Raw genomic sequence first — 10,954 nt, 5'->3', positions numbered from 1 at the left:
AAGATTTGAGAAACTCTTTTATACTGTTGCCATGAGAGAGAAAGAATCTGTTGTGATGATTATACGATCCCCTGAAACGACGCCTGAAAAAGCGCGATTTGACAGCTTGGTTTCCCTAGATATACGTCAGAAGGCGTGGGTTTAGGAACTGTTTAAATTCACGCGCCTTTCCATCCTTATCTCCTTTTTAAATTCTGAACCGTTTCAAATTCATGCTGACTCACCCTTATCCTTGGAAATGAAACGACTCCACCATAAAGAACCGAAGCTATATGTCTGAAAATAGCTTATTAGCAACCGAACTAGAGTTTGGAAAAATCGTGAAGATTTTCGTGCAAGATAGTGTGAAAGATAAAGAAATAAAAGAAATTATATGTGGGATATAAGTGATGTCAAATATGACATGAAGCAGTGGATCCCGGGCACGAATCTCTTCCTTCAAAGTCAAGAGAGACTTCAAAGTGCTTGTGTGGTTCCCCGTTAAAATACGATCAAATACTTGTTAAGAAGTATTGAAAGGCATCTTTTTATTATAAGGCTATTGGTGGTGGTTGAGCTTCAATCCGTGCTTTGATTCTTGATATAAGACAGAAAGTGGATGAAGTACTTGTGAGACCAATGTAGCCTATTAAACAAGTAGGTTTGATAAAATATTCAGTGACTTGATAAATAATAGAAATCTCAAAAAAAAAAGCAAAACAAAATTGGATCCTTTGGGAAGAAACGTCTTGGTGTTAGACAATTTCATAAAGATCACGCAAAAATAAAAAGAGATTTCTTGAGGTAACAAGTAATAGCTTGAACATTGGATCGTTCATTGTCAATTCATTTAAGGTATTGGATATTGGGTTTCACTTAGCACGTGGTGAACGAAACTAAGATCATTAACACAGATGTTGTGTAACCATAAACCTCAGTGGTAATTTCTGAGAGTCTCGAGGGTTACGATCATGAAATGAAAATAGATGGAGAAAAGTGTAGAGAAGGTTAAAGAGCCGAAAGTACCTCTGCTATACAAAAATGACAAAGCACACAACTCTTAACTCAATATGAGAAGAGTAAGGTAGCTCATGACTTGAGTGATTTAGCAGCCTGATTGGAAAGAAACGATTGGTGTTTATCGAATCATTAAGGTTTCACTCAGAGTCTTGGAGGCTTCGGTCTACATGTAGCAACATGCTTCTAGGGACACCTAGCTAGTACAAAGATAAGAAAGTTATACTTGCCCCAACATTATTTTGTGTCGCATCTATGAACTTAAAACAAGGTAAGAACTGAGAGAAAAACTAAAAACAAATAGAAATATTTTTTGTAGTTTTGGATTTTTCTGAAAAATTATAAAAACAGAAAATAAATTATTTTTGGATTTTTGTAATTTCTGAAAAATAATAAAAACAGAAAATAAAATATTTTTGGATTTTTGTAATTTCTGAAAAATAATAGAAACAGAAAATAAAATATTTTTGGATTTTTGTAATTTCTGAAAAATAATAAAAACAGAAAATAAAATAAATACCAAAGCAAATCAAGCAAAAGGATAAACAAGTTATACAAAAATATACAACCGAAATCAATCCTTTGATAAGATGAAGCGAAATGGGCCGAGCGGTCAGTTCATTTTGGTTCCCGAAAATTCCGAAACCGAAATAGACCGAGCGTTCGCTCTATTTCGCTTGTACAGTTTTAATGAGAAGAATGAGGTTTCGGTACTGACTCAGCTTCCATCATTCCCAAGCCTTGGAATATCTTATTAAAGCTTGCTTCAGGTAAGGCATTGGTGAATATGTCAGCCAGTTGATCAGCAGATTTAACGAAATGGACTTCGACATTACCATCTTCAACATGGTCCTTGATGAAATGGTATCTTAGTGCAATGTGTTTCGTCTTGGAGTGTTGCACTGGATTGTGACAAATTCTAATTGCACTTTCGGAGTCACAGTAGAGGGGAATCTTCTTCATGCTTAGGCCATAATCCCTAAGTTGGCTTTGTATCCATATGATTTGTGAAGTACATGATGTTGCGGCGATGTACTCAGCTTCAGCTGTAGAATGAGACACACAAGTTTGTTTCTTTGATTGCCAACTGACGAGTTTACCATCAAGAAATTGGCACCCGCCAGTTGTGCTGTCACACCCCAAAATCGGAACGGCGGAAACGCTCGGGGGTGGAGGACGTCATGTTCAGTATCACAACAATGCAAAGTAGTAAACAAGCAACAACATCATCCATTGCATTAATAATATAATTTTCATACAAGTGTGTTCTGTCAAGTTATATAGACACCAAAAATATACATAAAAATAAAAGATGAGTCTTGAACGAGCTCCATCTTCTCAAAACCTGGCACCGGTACCTGTCTACTGGTGACCTGAGAATACAAGTTATTTTGAAAGAGTTTATCAGCTTTAAAGCTGGTGAGATCATAAGTATATTAGTGTCTGTATTTGTATGAAAGTGTTTGTAAGTCTGTAATTGTATAAGTTTGTAAAAGTTTGTAATTGTTTGAACTCCCCTAGAAAACCCTATGTTTCCAACTAAAAGTAGCCTTCTACCAAGGCATCTAGTATCTGTGTGTGTCTCTTGTAAGAGTGTGTATTTTTCCAAAATCCGACTATCATTAACCAAAAATATAGTTTTTACATTATTGTTTATTGTGTGAAGATCACAAAGTAAATGTAATGGGAAATTGAAATAGTATTGTAGTGTTGTATTAAGTAACTACTGTTGTACTAACTACCTTAAACCAATTGTTATTTAAAGTACCATGTGATCGGCCTGTATCCTGCTACCGACTCTAGAAAAACGACGATGTAAGACGTCGTAAGAAATGACGTTTGACACCCGTAGACTTGCAAGTCCCACTGTAGCGAGCAGCAAGGTGTAGGATAGTCAATCCAGTATAGATCTATACACAAACTCATACGCTCCCCACTTAAGGAGATTCTGGATACAAAACGGTCATGACAGGTGATGCCATGCCCCGTTACGTGGCTCACATAACTGAAATCGTATTCTTGTATATGTACTGTATGTACTAGCTGTATTGTATGTTCTCTCTCTTTCTAGTATGTATGTATGTTCTCTCTGTATGGTATTGTTTGTTCTCTCTCTGTCTAGCATGTATGTTCTTTTGTAAAATGTATAGTATGTGTGTATACCCTTGCTACCCAAAGGTATTGAACTGAATGAAAGAAGGAACCTTTATACCTATATACATATACATGATATATAACTAGGATTCAAACGACCTTCGGACAAATAACCGATACCCTAAGTCCACAACCAAACGAGGAACAGGAGGTAAGGTGAGTTATCAGTCCTAAGTCCTTTCATTCCTACTTATATAACTATATCTATAAAGATATACATTTAACAGAATATAAGTGTAAAAGAGTTTTAGTAAAAGTATTTGACATGTAAAAGAGTTTGTAAAACAGTTTGAAGTAAAACAGTTTGGTAACACAGTTTGAAAAGTAAGAAATCCACTTGTTTGGTAGTTATTAATCACATGTGATTGATATAATAACTATAATAGTTCAACTTGTATCCCCCTCCCCATAAAAGCATTTAAAAACATTTAAAAGGTTAATTAAGGGGTATGAACTCACCTTTAGTGAGTGGTTTGGATGAACGGATTGTATAGGATGCTAAGTGTCAAGTGAAGACTTGAGCACACACAAGGATCCTAGTTAACATATAATGACACATATATGTATCCAATTAGTTATAAAACAACTAATTAACCAACTTAAGACATCCTAAGACATGTAAAACACTTGATTTAAGTGCTATAAGTCCTAAGGATTGCATCTAAGGGTTATAGGACTTGGCTATTGAGTTTAGGGTTCAAGGGGACCCTCTATTGGAGTTTATGGTTTTGTGACCAACTCCTTTAGAGTTTACGGTCGTAAACCCATGAGGTTACGGCCGTAAACTCATGGCACTTCTACCATTTTGTGTTTTGAAGCTTTTCAAGTCATAAGGAAGCATCCTACTTCAAGTATAAGCCTTAGGAAGTGTTTGTGGCATCATTTCACTCCTAAATGGAGTTTACGGCCCATGGACCATTTCTCCATGTGTTTACGGCCGTAAACCCATATGGTTTATGGTCTTTTTGATGTTTTAAGTGCTAAGGACATCAAGGATGGGATCTAGACTAGTTTACAAGGCTTGGTAAGGGACTAGGGCACACTTTGGCCCCTTCATTAGGGTTTACGGTACAAGAACATCTTGGACCGTAAACACCTTTGATCTAGTGTTTCCTTGTGATTTCTAGATGTTTTAGAAGTGTAACAAGTCTTATAACAAGCCAAGGTAAAAGTACTTACTATGTAGAAGCTTGAAAAGGTGCTAAAAGTCCAAGAACACTAGTGTGTGTTCTTGGTGTTCTTGGTGAAACTAAGAACACTTGAAGATCTACACAGATGGAATGATTTCATGTATGAAATCATGTAAGATCACTAGATTAGGGTAGATATCAACTAAACAAGGAAGAAAACACTTACTTTCTTGAAGATTTTGAAGAACTTTGGATGATACTTGAGAGAGAATTGGTTCTAGACTTGGAAGTGTGAAAAAAAGCTAAAAATAAACTAAGTGTCACTTATATAGTCATTAGGGTTTATGGCCCTAATACCATTTGGGCCGTAAACTCCAAACTCTTGGAGTTTTTGGAACTTTATTGATGTACAATAAACCCTAGGGCATCCTCTCTCCTGTTATCTCTTGAAGTACTATCTTTAAAACACTCAAACTTATTCCCAAAAAGCTTGAAAGTTAGCAGAAACAGTTCTGGCTCCTATTTAAGTGAATTGTTGTACAGAATAGAAATTTCGGGTTGTCACATCATCCCCCGTTGGAAGGAATTTTGTCCCAAAATTAGAATTTAAGCAAATAAGTAGTTACAAGAAACTAAGTAAAAGACGAGGATATTTCAGTTTCATCTGATCCTCTCGCTCCCAAGTGAATTATGGTCCTCGCTTGGCGTTCCAGCGAACCTTCACTATCGAGATACGGCTTTGTTTCGTTTGCTTGATCTCCCGGTCCATGATCTCTACAGGTTCTTCCACGAAGTTTAGGCTCTCGTTGATCTCGATCTCGTCGAGTGGGATTACAAGAGTCTCGTCGGACAGACACTTTTTCAAGTTCGAGACGTGGAAAGTAGAATGTACGTTACTATATTTGGTATGTACTTGACCCGACCCGGCATGGTCCATTTGGGTTGCACTTCACCGGCACAATTTATATGGATAGTCTTTTGAGAATAGTATATTTATGATTTATATTAATATATTATAAGTTCTAATATATTAATATGGAATCATATTATTTAATTAGTATTGATCAAGAATTAATTTAGAATTAATTAAGTGATCAAAAAGAACTAATTAAATATGGACTCTTATATATATGGAATGGGCCAAGTTCATTTAGGTTGGGCTAAGCTTTCATGGATGGTCCATGGAGCTTTTAACCCATGGATCCTATGTAAATGAAAGGTCATGGGTATTAGGGTTTACATGGATGTAACCCTAATCCTCCATAATATATAAAGGGGTCCTTGGCACACAAAATTGGCACAAGTGTGTGAAAATAAGAGTGGGCCGATTTTAGTGTGCATACGTATTCTCTCAAGTTCTTCCAAGGTGTTTTGGTGATTTGTGATTCCATTTGAGGCTTCCACACTATTGGAGCTAAGCTCTTAAAGCTTGAAGACATCAAGCTACATCAAAAGGTATGTCATCTAACTAGAACTTTGTAGTATAGGTGCTTCATAATATGCTAGTTAGGATGAAACCTTGGAATAGTTAATATTTACATGTATAATAGAGAAAACAGAGATCCAAGGTTTATAGGGTTGCATGTACACCATAAGAGTGTTAGAATGCTCAAAACCCAACAGTGGTGTCAGAGCCATGGGTTGTTTTCTGTTATATTGATGCAAATGTTTTATTTTCAAGTTGGAAAAAAGGGAAAAAAAACATGACGTTTGTCAAATTTTAAGATAATTACTTGTTTTGTGAAAAACGAATTATTTGTAAAATTTGAATCATTTGTTATATGAGTTGAATTATGTCAAATTTAGTAAAAGATAAAATGATATGATTATTTTATTAGTTTTAAAAGTTTGATCTAAATGTTTTAAGGAGTTACATATTTTGTCATAAAATTTTAGAGCTCAAAAGTTTTTTTTTTAAAGTTGTGATCTTAAGGGTTTTTGAAACTTCCATAAGTTATGGATATGAAAGTTTTTTTTTTTTTAAAAAAAAAATTGATTCAAAGTTTTTATAGAGTTACAAAATTTGGTGTTAATGTTTTAAAGAATTCCATAACTTGTTCTTAAGTTATAGAACATGGAAAGTTTCATCATAAAACACCATTAATTCCATAAGTTATGGAATCCAAAGGTTTTCAAGAATTACAAAACTTGCCCTCAAGTTTTGGAATTTGAGAAAAGTTTTTTATGAAAAAAAGAATTGAATTCTAAAACTCTTGGGTTCATAACTTAAACAATTAATTAAATGGTTTTAATTTTGAGTTTAATAATTGGAATTATGATGTTTTGTTGAATAGTTCAAATTAACTCTTATGGACTTTATTAATAGTTAATTAAAGCGTTTAATTAAAAGAGTATTATTAATCCATAAATATATGGTTTGAGTTTAATTAAATTAAAAGTCTAGTTTAATTAATAGATTAAACCACCAAGTATTTGAAATGTCTAAAATACACCCTTATACTATTATAATATTAAAAGTTTAATATATTATATGTATAAGAGCAAGTCGTCTTACCATTAGTAGGCCTCATTCACGAAGTCGGTCTATAAGGGGGGTATAAGGTTACTGCCTATCAAATGGCAGTTTAATGGGTGTCCACTCTCACTCACCGCTTCCTTGACCGGTGGAGGGTCGTTAGCCGAACAGGTAGGACAAGGACTATAATTCTCCCTTCATTATAAGTATAATGATAAATACTAAGTAACTAAACACTTATAAATTCCCAATCTTAGTTACTTAGGAAAATGTGAATAAGGTGCTAATCCATGAAATTACACTTTGCACTTTGTTTAAGCTGTTAGTGGAGCGTGTGTGGTTAACCGGCACACTAACCTGGACTTAACAAGGTAGGCAAAGGGTAACTTAATGTTTATCATAGTATCGTTGGAGCGTGTGTGGTTAACCGGCACATCGATTGAGGGGTAAATATTAAGGGTACCAAGTATATTTGCATGGTTACTTCTCACCTTGTTTTGTGATCCTCGGCATCCCAGTCACAAAACCTGAAGGGCACACTCGAGATTGAAACATGCCATTGAAAATTTCAATGAATCTCAAAAGAATCTAGGAGTTTCAAAACTAATTAAAACCTAATAATACATTTCGTTTATCTTGGTGGAAATTGGTGAATCGTCATTCACCTACCTTCAAATATTTTATAGCTTGGATTACGGCATCCCTCTTCCAAGTTATAAAATAGTTTGTTGGGTCCTAGCCTTAATATATCATATTGGGTGTTATATTAAGGACTTAAATCAACTTTACGTGAATTTCTCCCATTGTTGATGTCTGGTTTAGACAACAATGATCTTCCCAAACCAAGCTTTCCTAATGAATATGACTTCCCGAGTTTGGCTCATGGAAGTCATACTTCTCTTCCTCCACCTCCTCCAATTATTCTCCCTAACCCACAAGTTCAAGGTCACTCAAGCCCTAATGGCAAGCAAGGTCTATGTGTGATCACATCTTAGAGATGAAGTCACATATTGACAAGCCGGGAGAGTTGGGTGTCAAAGTCTTAAGAAAGTTGGATGTTCAATCACTTTCTAAGTCACGTAGTGAGTTCCTTTGGGACTACTATGAAACAGACTATGACATGAACCTTAATGATCATATCTATTTGCTTGGTACTGCTGAATCAGCAATGATTTGGAACGATAGTAAAGCAAATTTGATTAGAAGATCAACTTCCCAAAAACTTTATGGACAGTGACAATGGTGACACTGGAAATCCAGAAAAAGCATTCTCTTCCCAATGGAAAGGGATTGGCCATAGTCAACCCGGTTGACCAAATGGTAAAGAGAAAGGCTAAGTCTGAGATAGTCCCATTACCAAAGGGTCCATATGTTTATTTTGCCAAAGGAAGGGGCGTTGATTGCAAAGCTGCCAAATTTACCTAAGGATGTTAAAGTCAATAAGTTTGACTCTACATCAGGTAGAGCCCATTATCTAACTCTGTTAAGTTCTATTCTGAGATCCTCATTACATGATGTGACTGGGTCACATGTTGATGTTTTAAGAATCAAAGAATAGAGAGAAATCTTAAAGGAAGTATATGCTGATTCTGATCGCGAACGTGGATTTCGATCGCATCAGAATTTTGAGCAGTTGCTTAAGAAGTTATGATATATTGCTAAGGAATAGATAATAACAATTTTCCATGTGGATTGTAAGGATAATTTTTTCCGCAAAGTTTTAAAATAAAAGAAAATTGTTTAATTTTATTTATTTGAAGTATCCTTACAATGGCATTTGTGGAAAATTGTTGCTTATATGATTCCACTGACAGCAATATTGGAAAATGGATTTGATTCTTTCATTTGTGGTTGTGTCTAAATTTACCAAATCAGGAAAGTTCCTCATCACCCAAGTTTCAATTGGACCGAAACTTGGAATCATGCAAGTTGAATAGTATGATGAATGAGAACTTTCAAGCATTGGAAAATCAAGACTAATTACTTGTTCACATGGATGTGTGAGTCAAATGAAGGACTAAAGGGATCGAGTACACATTCTTGTGCACTGGTCATGTCCACCACAAAGCTCGTTAAGACTATTTGATTTACTAAAGTTTAGTAAATATGGTTATACTTACAAGTTTAAGTATAATTCTGAAACATTGGAAAAGTCTCAATGTATGACAGAACGAATGGGAAGAATCAAATTAGGCAGAAAGATAAAAGTTTCTCAAATCTGAAAAGATGGGAGAGTACTTTAGTATCATGTTTGTGATCATCTTAATGATTTAGAAATCATATCACAATTAGTCCTCTAAAGGTCATCTTAGTGCATTCTTATGACTAAGAAGAGGAGTCATGAATTGTTGAAATGGTTAGATCAGGAAGATGAGTCATACTTCGTTCCAAAACAATTCTTAGAGTCATACTCCAAGATTGTAACTTGAGTGACATATCTTAAAGAAAGGTTTAAAACACTTGTCAAATGTAAGAGTAAAAGTGTCCTACTCTTGTACATTTGAAATTGGTAAGTTGTGATGTTTTGGATAAAACAAAGACCAACTAAGGCCAATTGTGTGAAGTGTTTGTCTTGATAAAGAATCCGCACTATCTCTTGAATATTTGGCAAGATAGTCTTATATGTCAAGAGGATAGTGGGAGTCTTAAAGATCCTAAAAAGAATTTCAAGAACTAATCAAGAATAAAACCTGAGGTTCTTCACTAGCACACGACTTGAGGTTTATAACCTATCGTGTTGACATATTCTGTGCCCATTCCAGTTAAAGTTGGCTTTGCATAGGAGTTCTAAAAGTTCTCAATTGGTTGCATAACAACTTGGAAGGAATGGCAGGCCCTGTACTGCCAGGTGGCAAGAAGTTAAGATTGCATAAGTTCAGTCCATATGAGTTTGGATTCGTCATTATCCTTGTCTTGTGACTATGGTTTTGACGATTCACATGGATAAGAACACATACACCATAAAATCTAAGGGTCATAAGGTTTCTCTCCGATTCATGAATATGATGGTGAGGAAACACTTCCACCAAGTAGATTTGAAGCAGATGGCAAGAGGTCTAAACAATTGAGACTATGATTACGGCATCCCTTTTCATAGTTCTGAAATTGTTTAGACACACATGCATGCTATCTAAGGAAAGGTGTATGATTTTGATAAAGTTTTATCAAAGCATCTCGTATCAGAAATCTGAACTTTGGTAAGAAAGTCAATAAAGTATTGATTTCTAGAAGTCCAACTGATTTCTGAGTACATGTCAAAGCTAGTGGGAGCATAAGTGTTATGCTAATAATCATCATGTTAGTAGGAGCATGATAATTATTGTTAGTGTTGCAAGTTAGCAATGTTAATTATAGAAAACAAAAGTTTCAATTCGTGAGGCTGCAGGGATTAAAAAAGTTGTTTTGCTAAAATTAAGGGAGAGGATATACTTCATTTCAGTTCTAAAGGCTTAGATTGAGACCTTAATCATCTTTAGACAAGAATATATATATGAATTTCATGTTGGATTGGGTCAACTTAAGGAAATTCTATATATTGTGTTCTCAAAATTCGATTATGATTACGGCATCCCTCTTCATAGTCAAATTTTGAAAACATGGCAAATAAAAATATTGTAGCAAAAGACTGGTCTAGAATCATGTCTTTATGTGAGACATCATGAGTTGTGTACCATTTGCTTTGGGTACAGGATCGATTACATGTGCTATAATATTTGTCATTTCTAAATTTTTCCAAATGCCCAGAGGCATTAAGAAGGGAAAAGGTCTAGAATTGAATATGACTAAAATGATTAAGCAATTGTCGAGGACAATCTGAGGTTTACCAAAGATTGGTTGCTCAGGGACAGTTGGAAGTATAGTGCTAATTTTGGAAGGACCATATTGACATATTCTGAAAAGAGGCATCTCTTATTCAGAAGTGATAGTCAAAATGAGAATATGGAGTTGTCTCCATAGGTGGAAGTTATCTGTGTAAGATTAGAAAACTTAATGCAAGAAGCATGTCCAAAGCAGTGTACTTTGAATCTGAGACTTAGTTTCCATGGAGTTGATCTCCATTGGAATACCTTATAATGATTGTTGACAAGTCTTTGTGACTTTGTACATATTCATTACAGGAGGGTCAGTGCATATAAGTTTAAAATCTAAACAGATTTCGATAAATGATAGGAATTTGAAATTCTCACATTTTTCGATA

This window comes from Lactuca virosa, chromosome 5 (genome assembly GCF_052849685.1).
Source record: "Lactuca virosa cultivar CGN04683 chromosome 5, Lactuca_virosa_CGN04683_v6, whole genome shotgun sequence".
Classification (NCBI taxonomy): Eukaryota; Viridiplantae; Streptophyta; class Magnoliopsida; order Asterales; family Asteraceae; genus Lactuca; species Lactuca virosa.
The sequence above is the reverse complement of the archived record's forward strand: the minus strand, read 5'-3'. Positions refer to the sequence as shown.